The sequence below is a fragment of the Callospermophilus lateralis genome, chromosome 6 (genome assembly GCF_048772815.1).
Source record: "Callospermophilus lateralis isolate mCalLat2 chromosome 6, mCalLat2.hap1, whole genome shotgun sequence".
Lineage (NCBI taxonomy): Eukaryota > Metazoa > Chordata > Mammalia > Rodentia > Sciuridae > Callospermophilus > Callospermophilus lateralis.
In genome coordinates, this window is record NC_135310.1 from 47,073,166 (window position 1) to 47,087,306 (window position 14,141).

Sequence of the window (14,141 nt, forward strand, 5' to 3'; positions counted from 1 at the left end):
GGGTTTCTGATCTTACATGTCCTAGTCTTCCCTGAGCCCTGTACATGGAGTAGCAACCAAGAAAACTAACCTTCATAGGATCTCTGCAGAAATGAGTACCTGGCTCCTCAGCCTGCGGGGAAAACCTGATTGAAGTCATCTCCCCAATTATGTGACACAGGTGGTCAACACCTGGCACTCTTCTCCCTCTGTCACAATATTTGGAGGGAAATTGGTGAGGGAAATATGGAGAGATTGTGGATTTTGTACACTATGCGCAGTTGTAGTGAGTGTTAGGAATTACAAGGTCAGATTGCTTAGAAAGCAGCCAAGGCAAAAGAAGGATCCCACAGAGATACAAGCACAGGTGGCCAACAGTGGAAATGTCACCATGCCTCACCACTCCCTTTGTTTCATGTGCATCTTTAATAAACAAATAAATATAAATAATGTTCCTCTATAGAAACATAAAGTTCAAGTAGTACTGAAGTTTTTTTGAATAGGGTTTTAGAAAGAATGCTGACAGAGCTTTAAACCTGGAGAATGACTTTGAAGAATGGAGCAATTATTAACTTCGTTGTTTGCTACAGAGTTAGTAACTAAGATACAGCACTGAAATTTGGATATCTTGAGTTTTAGTGACTCTGGAAAGTTAGTGGGTCCTGAGTGTAGTAAAGACAGGGGTGTGTGGCAGTGTGTATTCACTGTGCTTACCAGAGTGTCATTGCTTTCAGAAATATAGTTCACAGTAAAGACAATATTTACTGATTAGCCCACAGAGAGATAATATTCTTGTTCTTGATCTCAACCTACTTGACTTCTGTCTATCGATTTAGCCTTTGTATAACCTCTGTTGCAAAAAAAAAAAAAAAAAGTAAGCTTTCCAAATTGTTCCTCACTTTGAGAGAACAGGTAGTGAACACTCCAATTTTAGTTCTGGGTTCAACAATATGAAAAAGGAAATTTGGAGGAGGTGGTTTGGGGAGATGGGTGAGCAGGAAGCAGCAGCAGCAGCAGCAGCAGCAGCACAGACTCTGATGGAGTGGAAATCCACTGTGGAGGGAAGTGACAGCAAGCCTCTAAAATGGCACAGTTCATTTCTGAGCTACCAGGCAGTTGTGAACATGTTGGAAGTTCCAGTGTCATGACTTTCTAGTCTGTGGCTCTACATTCCAGGTAGGCCTGCCTCACAGGGTCACATGCAGAAAGCAGAGACCACCACAGATGGACAGATATCAAGTCAACTCAGTCTAGGCCTCTTCCTCAAATTCACCTTCAAGTTGTAGGTTGTATTTATTAAAGTCTATCTATTGCATAGCATGATGCAGGGACTCAGCAGTATTCACCAGCCTTCATCAATTACCTGCTATTGTAAGCAGCTCATTTGTACACCAACATATTTCTTCCGGATCTTATGCCCCCAGATTGCTGAATCAGAGTTGGAGGCAGCCAGCATTTCCAATTCCCTGCTTCTACCGGACTTGACAAATGAAAAAAAGCAAATGTTCCAAAGTCAGAGAGAAGAATTTCACAGTAAGTAGTGAGATAATGGACTGTAAGATGCAACCACACTTCTTTCTTCTTTGAAGCAAGACCTTTGCCTGTCATACAAGGTGTTCTTCTCCAAGTCCCAGCCCCCACCTTAAAGTGTTCAGCTATGAACACAATATTGAGGCCTATCCTGCACAGGCAGATTCTTCTTTTACTGGTCATGCTGTTTGTATTCTCTTCTGATACATCTTTCTTAACTTCAGACTTCTTTGGATTTGAACTTTCAAAAATGTGTTTTATCTTCTAGAAAGAAGTCAGAAAAGGAGCTGTAAGACTGTCTTGGTGGTCTCAGAGAAACTCAGGAAAGAAAGGTATAAAGAAGAGACAGGTCTTAAGCAGGAAGATTCCTGATAGAGAGAAAGATAAGGCTGTCAGGAATCAGAGCTCAAGATTCTTCCACAAAACCACCCTGTGGCAGTCACTGGACCTGGCATTGGAGCGAGCCCACAGTCTGAAGATTCTAGATACAGAGACCTTGACAAGGGAGGTCAGAGTAGGTAGGGCCACCTCAAGGAGTCAACAAATTGAAGAACCTATTTTTAAACATTTTTATAAAAATCTATACTGATCAAAAGAAAAGAGAACAAAAAAAATCAAAAATTTTCACTTGAAAGTTAAAAGATCCTTTCTATAAATTTAACTTCAAAATGAAAATCAAGAGAAAATGTTTTTTATTTTGATAATTCTGCACACTAAAATATTTATTTGCAGTAAAAATTGGTCTATTTTTACTCTATCAATAAGATTAACCTTTCTACAAACTTGTTTAATGTATATATATTTTTTCTAGCTAGAAATGTTGCCATTTATGCATATAAAAGCTAGGTTTAGTGGAAAGAAATTTTATATATATATATATATATATATGAAGCTAAAAATAATTCTGCTTCTAAATTTCGAGAAGAAAACCTTCTAAGTCAAAGCAACAGTTTTGTGCTCATTCACAGCACTGGGAACCACACTTCTGCAGCTGGTTTCATTCTTTAATTTTTTTTTTCCTGTCTTCTCTGTTTTCTTTGCCCTCAGACAGGTTCTTCCTGCAGAGTTCTGAGGACCAGATCCTTCCCCTGAATCCTGGGCAGAATACAGATGACTGAAGCTAGGAAAACACTGCAAACGTAACACAGACTTCTTTCTCAGATAAACTACATCTCTCCTGTGTCTGTTTCTCCCAGATATTTAGATCCACTTCCTTGGATATTGCATTTTGTGTCCAGATGCAATATCCAGGGAAGCATTTGGAAAGGGCTGCCAATCCCCTTCTTCCCTCCAATGCAGCAAAATCTTCATTCCTACAGCCCCTTCCAGCCTTCCATTCCCATCCCATGCATTCCTCAAGCAGCAGTGTGGGTTCCTGTGTTGTCTCAACCACTCAGGAAACTCCTGGCCACCCTGTGAATGCCAAGGAGGTCTTGAGGTAATAAGACACCGGATTTGCATTTCAGAAGATGGCAAGGGGAGCAGGGCAAAACCAAATAACAAGAAGTAGCTGAAAGGGTGGAACCTGACAAATTAGTGGAGGTTATATTTGAGGATAGAATTTTCCAGATACTGCTCAAATCATACCCTATAGGTAAATATCCTAGGGCATCTAAGATGTGCCATAAAATGAAAGGCAATAAAATATCTCCATTCAATCATTCTTTATTGAAAACTAAGTCATTTTGGAGATTTAAGCTCTTACCATATAGTGACAATAACAATAATCTTAATTAACATTTATCAAGCACTTGATGTATGCCAGCACTCTAAGAACTTTACATGGACTAAATGTACAACAAACCCATAAGGTAGGTATTTTTGTTATCCTGTTTTACAGATGAGGAAACTGATTTATACAAGGCAACTTAGTAACTTGTCCTAGATGACACAGTCACACGTGAGCACAAGTAAAAGAAATGTCATCCAAACTCAACCTAATCACAGAGAGTCCTTCTTATCACAACCACAGCTGTACACAATCACTAGTCCATATGCCACACTCAAGTTCATAAACATATCAAACATGTGTGAACTGCTTTGCTTATATCATTACTTTTTTGGTCATATATTTTGCTCTAATTCTTCACACTTACAGTTTTTATATTCTTCTGATTCAAAGGGCTATAAAAATGTAATATGGGATAAGGGGCTAGGGAAGGAGAAAAGAGATTTAATCTCTTCTGAAAGTGCTTTATTTTTCTGCTTGTGTTTCAGGAAATAATAGGGCTTTGAGCTATATATATATATGCGAAACTCAAGGCCAACATCATTCTAAATGGAGAAAAATTGAAAGCATTCCCTCTAAAAACTGGAACAAGACAGGGATGCTCTCTTTCACCACATCTATTCAACATAGTTTTGAAAAACCTAGCCAGAGCAATTAGACAAAAGAAATAAATTAAAGAGATATGAATAGGAAAAGAAGAACTCAAACTGTCCGTATTTGCTGATGACATGATTTTATATTTAGAAGACCCCACTGGAAAAAAAAACTCCATCAGAAAACTTCTAGAACTCATAAATGAAAATTTAGCAAAGTAGCAAGATATAAAATTAACACCCATAAATCAATTGCATTCCCATATACTAACGATCAACTAGCTGAAAGAGAAATTAGGAAAACTATCCCATTCACAATAGCCTCAAAAAACAAAAACAAAAACAAAAAACAAACCTTGAGAATTAATCTAATTAAAGAAATGAAAGACCTCTACTATGAAAATTACTGAACACTAAAGAAAAAAATTGAAGAAGCCCTCAGAAGATGGAAAGATCTCCCGTGTTCTTGGTTAGACAGAATTAATATTGTTAAAATGGCCATACTACTGAAAGCACTGTACAGATTTAAGCAATTCCTATTAAAATTCCAATTGTATTTTTCATAGAAATAGAAAAAAACAATCATGAAATTCATTTGGAAAGACAAGAGGTCCACAAAACCAATCCTCAGCAAGAAAAGTGAAGCAGGAATAACAGACCTTAAATTATACTACAGGGCTGTAGTAATAAAAACAGCATGGTATTGGCATGAAAACCAATAGAACGAAATAGAAGACGAAGCGGTAAGCCCACATAAATACAGTTATTTCATCCTAGACAAAGGTACTATAAACAAATAGTGAAGAAAAGATAGCCTCTTCAATAAATAGTGCTGGGAAAACTGGAAATCCATATGTAGCAAAATAAAATTTAACCCCTAAATCTCACACTGCACAAAAATCTCAAAGTAAATCAAGGACCCAGGCATTAGATTGGAGACCCTGTACTTACTGGGAAAAAATGTTGGCCCAAATCTCTATCATGCTGGAACTGAATTCCTCAACAACACTCCTAAAGTACAAGAAGTAAAATCAAGAAGCAATAAATGGAATGGGATCAAACTAAAAGCTCCTTTCAAACAAAGGCAACAATCAAGAATGAGAAGAAAAAGCCTACAGAATGGGAGAAAATCTTTGCCACCTGTACCTCAGAGCATTAATCTTCAGGATATATAAAGAATTCAAAAAACTTAATACCAAAAAACCCCCTAAAAATCTAAGCAATAAATGGGCAAAGGAACTGTGCCTACTTCGAAGAAGAAGAAATACAAATGGCCAACAAATAGAGATTCTAATAATTATAGAAATGCAAATAAAACCACACCAAGATTGCGTCTCACTGTAGTCAGAATGGCAATTATCAAAGATAGAAGCAACAATAAATGTTGGCTAGAGTATGTGGAAAAGGGTTCCCTCATACATTGCTGGTGGGAATGCAATTTGGTACAACCACTATGGAAATTAATATGAAGAGTCCTCAGGAAACTTAATGGAACCACCATTTGACCCAGTTATCTCATTCCTCAGCATATACCTAAAGGACTTAAAATCAACATTATTTAATGTTTATAAAAGTTCAATTCATAATAGCTAAGTTATGGAACCAACCTAGATGCCTTTCACCAGATGAATGGATTAAAAAATTGTGATATAATTACACAATGAAATATCATTCAGCCATAAAGAATAATGAATTATGGCATTTGCTGGTAATTGGGTGGAACTAGAGATTATGATGCTAAGTGAAATAAGCCAATGTCAGAAAACCAAAGGCTGAATGTTCTGATATGCAGATGCTGACACAATTGCGGGGCTCAGGGGGTATAGTAGTACTTTGGCTTAGACAAAGGGGAATGAAGAGAAGCGAGGGGAGTGGGAATAGGAAAAACAGTAGAATGAAGCATAACTTTCCTATGTTCATATATGAATACACAACCAGTGAAATGCCACATCATGTACAACCACAAGAATGAAATCCTAATTAGAATAAGTTATACTCCATGTATGTATAACATGTCAAAATACACTCTGTCATGTATATCTAAAAAGAAAAAAATAAAAAGATTTTTAAAATAGGGGTTTGAAAGAGCAGGGTTTATTCTTAATTTTTTTTTACCAATTCTATAAATCCATTTCTTGAAGTCCTTACAGAAACAGCATATAAATGATGAATTATATGCTGCACACTCTGGGAGTTCATAGGTTTTTTGAAAAACCAAAAGATTTAAAGATATTATACTACCCATTTCTAGAAAAACCTATTAAAAAGAATTTTAGCATAGAGATGAAATGACTTATCAGTACAGTAATATATTAGTTAGGGGTGTGTGTGTGTGTGTATATATATATATATATATATATATATATATGCATTTGCATGTATATGTATACGAAATGTAATAACATAAGCAAGAATACATGGACTGTCTTTGAATGTGAGAATGAAAAATTTAGAGTTACTTTATCAGCAAATGAAAATTTTTATCTTTTTATACTCATGAATGTAGAAAAAGTATAAGCACCTATGTTTAAAAGATGGGAGCAAAATTGACATCCTCCAGCATTGTGGACAGCAGTATAAACTGAGAAACAGTATTGTTTGTATTGTTTGACACTCACAGTAATCGCCTTTCTGAGAACTTAAAAGAATTCATTCAAAAGATGAGAAGAGTAGACTTGTATCACCACTATTATTCACAATAATAAAAGATGGAAATGGCATAAATGTTTCTATAACTGAATGGTTGATTAAGTTACAGTGCATCAACTTGATTAAAGAGTAGGGAGCAATTACATATCATGACCAAAAGATATAAAAATGCTTGAAATATAATGCCGGGCAAAATACTATTATAAAAATCATTTTAACTACAAGTATATAAAGCAATTTTATGTGCAATAACAGATTGTTTTTTCTTTTTGCTTTCTATGTATGTTTATAACTTTGATGGATCAATAGAAATATTTTTACTCTTGAATCTATTCTCTATTATATTAATCATGGAGTAACCTGGAATTATAGGAAGAAATATGATGAAAACGTTTTTGTTTATTTGGGGAAAGTGTGACTAGCCAGTCCATATGCTGAATATGCTCAGCCTTCTGCATTAACCACACATTAATGACATTTCATATTTGTGGTGTGAGGACAACACACTTGCTACTTTTCCATGGAAGGTATTTTATGAAGATTAATCAGAAGATTATATTCTGAAGTAATTCCATAAAAAAATCCTCGTTATAAAGAACATAAAATATTTATAAAATCTTTTCATACATTACTTCCTCCTTTGGTGTGGCTACTTTTGTTTAAACGACTTATGATCTCTGATACCTTTACTATATTCAGTTCAAATCTTTTCTGATCTGATACAGTATAAATAGGTAAAAAATAATAATAATGCATCATGCATACAAAGTATGGAAGTTCTTTGAATTACCAATAAAATTGAAAAAAAATACTGTCTAAAGGGATGTGTGTCTCCACGTTTCTGAATATTTGACACTGTGGAATGTGACTGGTCTAGTGTTGTGCATTTTGTGTGATCTACCCCCAAACTATAAAGGCCTTGTCTTTAAATTACAACTTTCTCAGAAAAACACAATATTCTATAGTAAAGTAGATTTTTTCCCACTGGCTTTTGTGGAGGGAACTATGTTCATTTTGGCCAATGGAGAAACTAAAGCACCTAGTTGCTAAAAAGCTTCCCATGTAGATTACTACTACTACTAAAGCCCAAAATTATTAAAATTGCACTATGTGGCAGGTATTTAAATAGCCCTTCACAGGCACTCTCATTTAATCTTCTCAACAACCCTTTAAGCAAGATGCTACTATTAACTTCCAAGGTATAGATGAAGCAGCCAATGAGAGGTTAATACTTTTCCCAATGTTTTCAGTTAGAAAGACAAATATCTCAAATTGCTCATAACATAATGCCTAAAAGGTTTTAGAATTATAATGCATTTTGTAACTATGTAGTTTAGAAAACATAAGCTACCATAGGTAGAGAGATGGAGAGTTTGGACCATTTCTGGTTAGGCAACTTAGTAAAGAGGCAAATGCATGAAACTTATCCAGTGTCCTCATATTCAGTGAAGAAATTCCTCAAATATTTTTTTCCTAAAATACAGCTATAAAATTCCAGCTATGAAATTCTGTCCCATAGCACAGGGGAGTAGGTCCTAGGTTTAGCTGCATTATATATATAAATCAGCTCTTAAAAAGGTAAAGATGGTTCCTTTGGTGTCTCATATTTATGAGTATTATATGCATCATATTTATAATAAAAATTAGGGATAGGATTTTCCTATATTAAATCCCTGATGTTTTCCCTCTTCCTCAGAGAGCAGGTCGTAATCTATTTGTGGCAATTCATGTAGATTTGATTTCCAGAACATCTCTCAAATCCACACCTCACCATCCTCTAGACCTGGACTCTTCTGGCTGTGCTCATAATTGCCCCCCTTGTATCTGTTTTTCATGATGCAGGTAGAGGAACTTCAGAAAATGCAGATCACCTTCCATGACTCCTTGGGTTGGACACTCCTGCTCTGGCTCTTGGACAGTGTTTGCTCCACCTGGGCCTTCCTGCCTTCTTCCTATTCCCACTGCTTGGAACGCTATTCCCCCAGCTCTTCTCTATCCTTGTGTACCAGTCCTCCTAGCACCTCCTAAGAGAAGCCACTTCTCATCTCTTCACCCAGTGTAAGATCCTGCTATCATTATTCCCTTTATTAGACTTTTGAAGTTTATTTTTATATTTATGAATTTTAGTTGTATTTATGAGGTACAAAGTGATGTGATTTCTGAATACAATGCAGAATGGTTAGATCTAACTGCTTAATATATCCATTGTCTCAAATATTTAACATTTTTGCTGATGAAAACATCTGAAATTTATTCTCAGTGATATTGAAACACTCAGTACTCAATGATTAGCTACATTCGCCATGTTGTGCAACTGGGTTCAAAAAATAAAAGCAAACTTATTCCTCCAATACCACTTGTAACTCAGTCAGTGTGCCATGGCAAATGTTAGCAGAATGTCTCCCGCCATAGGAGCAAAGCCAAATAGATTGGGAAAAAAAAATATGAAGAGCAATTATCCCTGGGCAGTAGCCCAAGAGCCATATAGGCCCTTTGAACCTGCTAGCCCTCTTCTCTTGCTGATCTGGCTGGCTGAAGTGGGCATGATGATATTAATAAGGTCACATATTAAATGTGCCCTTTCTTCAAAATCTCACTGACTCACAGGTGTCATCTGGTTTGGCTTGCTTCACCTGAGTGCTTTGGCAAACCCCATCTTGGAATCTTGGATTCCGTATCAGGGTAGCTCTGTGGCTGCCTGTCTTCTGTGTAGGTAGGAGAGTTCTACGTTTCATGAATGCTAAGAAAGGGAGCAACTTTGGAGGAACAGGACTAAAAGGCTTAACTTCTACCCAAGTTAGCCCACGAATACTCAGGATGTGCTCACAAATAAGCAGGGCAGTTCCTGCTCTTTCCAGAACCTTCTCAAGAGCCCAAAGTACTCACATCCACCTTTCAGAAAACATCTAGTGAATAACTACACATCACATAAAATATATTGCCTCGCCAGTACCAGTACATACATGACCATTGAAACAGTTTTTAAAACACTTTCACAATTTTGTTCATATAACTGGTATCTTCTTCCCAAATAATGATGTAGTTGAACTAGCACAAAGGGAATAGTGACCCAGTGCTCCTTGTAACAGTAGATTTGGGCTAGTAGTTTTCATTCAGTATCCAGAAAGTAAAACTGAATGCTTAATTCTGAAAATTCCACTTCTTATTTTTTTATGAATTTTTAAAAATTTTTTCTCTAAATGTGCATACCTATATATCTGTGTATCTGAAGATATACAAATTTGTGTAAATTGTTTCTTATGAAGTCAAGATTTTTGGAACAAGCTGCATGATACCCTTACAGAATTTCTCTTGTCCATGGTTTCTGATTGAGTTTTGCTTCATTCTAATTTACTGTTCACTCATCTTGCCACCATTTATTTTGCACATTGTGAAGAATAACAAGTTATAGAAAAAAGAGGCATGGGGAAAAAGCCATAGAATGACATTTATAATTGTAACTGTCAGTCATTTTTAGAGTTTAGGCTTTTAATGATACCTTGAGAACACATGGAATTTTCCAAAGTGAATATATGTGTTTGGGTCCTACCCAAGGTTTATAAGTAAGGATTTGACACTTTTCAGGTTTAGAACCTTCAAATGGTCATGACAAGTAATCTTGGGGCATCATCTGAAGCAGGTCAGATCAGCCTGGGCTTGGTGATGATACAGGGTAGAGAGGGAAGAGGTCAGACACCTCAGGCCTCTCCTTCATCGCACTATAGGTATTGGTTGTTAATATCTTATTCATTTCTCTCTAGAAGAGAGTGTATAACATCCCAGTACCACAGAGGGTCTCCTACCCTGGAGAGCACAGTTCAGAGAAAAAATTATTACCCCAGCACTTCTATTATCTTTTAAACTAAATCGATCAGACTATGAGATTCTGTGAGGTTGACCTTAAGAATGAGATAGTCCAAACTTTCCATTTTAGAGTTGAGGAAAATGAAATTCAATGAGGTTATGTGAATAATCCAAGACCATAACTTGCTAGTAACAAAGACAATACAGGAGCTCATAAATCCTAATTCCTAGTTCATACATCATTTCTGAATGTCTCCCAGAGGTCTTGGTGTTTGAGAAAATGGGAAAATACTCTGAAACTGTGAAATGTCAAGAAACAAATTCTACTCAAAAGACAGATTTCTTCAAGTCTATGATTTGTATTTCTGCTTGAAGACACATGTGGAAGTCAATTTGCTGTGTATAGGACTGACCACTTACCAACCATTCCATCTCTCAAAACATGATGGGAAGCCTGGCCAACATTGCTTCTCCTGTGCCCACGACAGTCCCTAGAAGTCTTCTTGCCAGGAGTTGCTTAGCCAAAAAATAAACGCTTCCAGAATTACATTTTTACTCAGAGTTTCCAGAAATACTCATCAAGGGAACAAAGATGGGCAAGTGAGTTGTTCAAGAGGATGGCAAGAGAATTTGACAAGGGATAGGAGCTCACTGCAAGCTACCAGGTGTCAATTCAGAAATGTTTTCCATTTTAAGCCTTGGAATCTGTCAGGCTTATTAGAGAAGCCAAAGATAGCAGAGATGCATCAGGTTCAAAACTGGCATTTTCCAAAGCACTAGCATGCAGGACAGGAGCCACCACTTTAAAGTGCACATAAGATATTTAGCAAATGACAAGAAAAGAAATTGCTTATCTGTTGGTGTAGAAGCAGTCTCCATGGTAACTCTCAAAAATCTGTCATTTGGTATTGGATTTCCAAGAGTAATCTTTTAACATCTGCCAAATATATTGCCTTTGGTGGTCAGTTCTACCCAATGATAGTGAAGTGTAAAAGCAAAGTGGGCCAAATTTGCTTGCTAATTTTGGCAAACCTGAGATTGCTTTCCTTTAAATCTTCTGGATAGTTGACTTCTCCCTCTACTTTTATTGAACCTGAAGACATAGCTGAAGACGTGTTTATCCCAGGGTTTTATCTTCAGTTTATTGATGGGTATTTATTATAAACATAAATGGAACATAATAAAAGCTTTTTTTTAAAGGCCTTTTGGGAATAAGTCCTGTTCACACTACCAATTACACACCATCTCATCACTGAAAATGAAAGTTGATCTTTTCTCCAGCTATGAGAAGAGTTAGCTTCTGCCAGCTAGCTGTCTAATTTCCTATCTCCTTTTGGGGTCTCTATTTCTATCTAACTTTCTGCTTTTAACCCACAGCCTCTGATTCCTACTAGTTGATCAATGCTCCAAAATTTCAGTGCTCTTCCCTTCATGGTATTCATCACTGAGCCTCTATTAGATGGCGGGTATGTTATCTTAAAGCCAGCTCTTAATTATTTGGATGCCAATTAGCCAGGGTCTGCTTTTTCTCCTTTTCTTTCCTGCTGCCTGCCTTTTGGCCACAACACAGCTTGTTAGTTCCTTTGTGAAGAATTGAAGGGCAGCGTTGAGGTAGGGACAAATGCCTCAAGACTTAAATAAGCCCATTTTGTTATTTGTTGGAAGCTCTGGTTAAGAGTTTGGCAAGGTACGATATCAAAAGCACACAATAAAAGTAAACTTTCTTTATCATGCGTACTCATTTTCCAAACTCTCCCAGATTCTCATTACTGGGGTTAAATTGAAAGTTGGCAGAATTACACTTAGTACTTTATACTATTATGGGAAAAATAAAGTTTCTCTGACTTGGCAAAAGGTTGTTTAATGAGCAGCTTTGCTTGGTTCTGAATTTTTTCATATTGGCAAGCACAAGGCAATCAGCCATTGGAAATCAAGCCACCATCATGTTGTCACAAGTTCCCCAGAGCTGAGCTGCAATGAGCTAAAACAACAAAGTGTATGCATCTGTTGCATTTCCATTTTTATTTGAATAAAACAAAATTTTTAAAAAATGAGGGAGTAAAGATACTCTTATATTGGACATGAAAATGCCATGCTAAAATTCTTCAATTACAATGAATTAGTGCTGTATTATTTTGCATCATTTGAAGTACAAAAATAAAATGTCACTAGGCCTTAAGTGCTTCCTAAAATAAAAAATAGTGTTTATCAATTTCCCATTTTCTGAGGGTAACTTTCCATTTTAAAGACAATATAACTTTGAGCCAGGCACAGTGGTACACAGCTAAAATTCCAGGAAGCTGAGGTGAGAGGATCATGAGTTCAAAACTAGCCTTGGCAAAAGTGAGGTGCTAAGCAACTCAGTGAGACCCTGTCTCTAAATAAAATACAAAACAGGGTTGGGGATGTGGCTCAGTGATTGAGTGCCCCTTAGTTCAATCCCTGGTACAAAAAAAGAAAAAAGAACTGAAAGGGAAAAATCTCTTCCTCATAGGATTTGATAACATTAGATTTTGAAAGATTAGGACAGCTATTCAAATATGGGATACATGAGGAACTTATCCTGAAGTTCCCATTGTTCTATTATCAAATCTTCTAATAATTTGGGTTACATAAATATCTAAAGATATGTGAACTATATTTTCCCTTGTGTCTACCATAGTGTATATTTGATGTGTCTGACAGTTTCCCCTTCAACTAAGGAAAAAAGAGAAAAATCTTGGAAGATCATATAAAACACAAATTTATATATAAATAGAACAATAGCTTTGAAGGGAATGTCAAGCATCATAATGCATCTCTAAGGGAATGGTAGAGATGTCTTTGAAGACAAAAATTTATGTGACTAACTTAAATGTGAGTCTATGTGAGAGGTTAGGTGTCTCTGATTGGTCTTAGGGAGATTCGTTAAGGGGATCTTTGTTGAGTGAAGAATACTGCCAGACAGCACTGGTCCAAGTGTTAACTCTGCCACTTACTGGTGGTGTGACCTTGAACAATACACATACTCTTCATGGGCCTTAATATTCTCAGCTATAAACTGATAAAAATATAACTGTCAATGGTTTTATGAATACTAAATTAGAGTGTTACAGAAGTCTTAACATGCTGTCTAGATCAGAAAATGTTTTTAGATGGTAATAGTTACTTTTAATGAATTTTCTTTCAGAAAACTTCCTAGAAATATTGTCAGAGATTCTAACTTTAACCTCTTAGAAGCTCCTCTGAGCATCTACTAAAATAAAGCAGTGGACATCTCCATTCTAATTTTTTTCAGGGCAAATCAGGGAACAGATACAAAAAAACAGGTGTTAAATAATTTTTGCCTAATCCTTCTCTTTTTGATAGTTTATAACCCTAAACCATTTATTTTTAACTGGCACCTTATCTGCTTAAAAAAATTTTTTTAGATCACTTAAAATAAGAACAAAAATATTTCTGATAAGACTATTAAAATAGAGTTTAAGGAACAACAGAAGGGGGAAAAGGATTATTGTGTCAGGAATAGAGGTAATCATTTAACTACTATGGTTGAGGCTTCAGTTTAACATTCAGAATCCTCACAGCTAAGGCAAAAGGGCTCATTCCGTTATTAAGACACATGATGGATCAACTTTGCTTGTGTTATTTCAGTGTGGAGTCTTCCTAGTGATTGCTTCTCCTGTCCTGGGGCTCCAGCTCACCTATCACCTTCCACCAAAGTTTTTCCATTCAAGTCTTTAGTTATAATGTATAATTAATTTATGATTTGAGCCCTTTCCCATAATTTAAATTATCTTGAGAAAAGGTGGGAATTCCATATAAGCAGAAAGCACAAACCAACCAAGGATCTCCATGATTGAACTGTTTGACAAAAT

General features: G+C 36.2%; 1 protein-coding gene across 1 annotated transcript in view; it reads right to left on the bottom strand.

Moving 5' to 3' along the window:
- Slc35f1 (solute carrier family 35 member F1) overlaps window positions 1-14,141 on the bottom strand; it is a 374,177-nt gene that overhangs the window by 165,398 nt on the left and 194,638 nt on the right. The gene's annotated exons all lie outside the window — the stretch shown is intronic.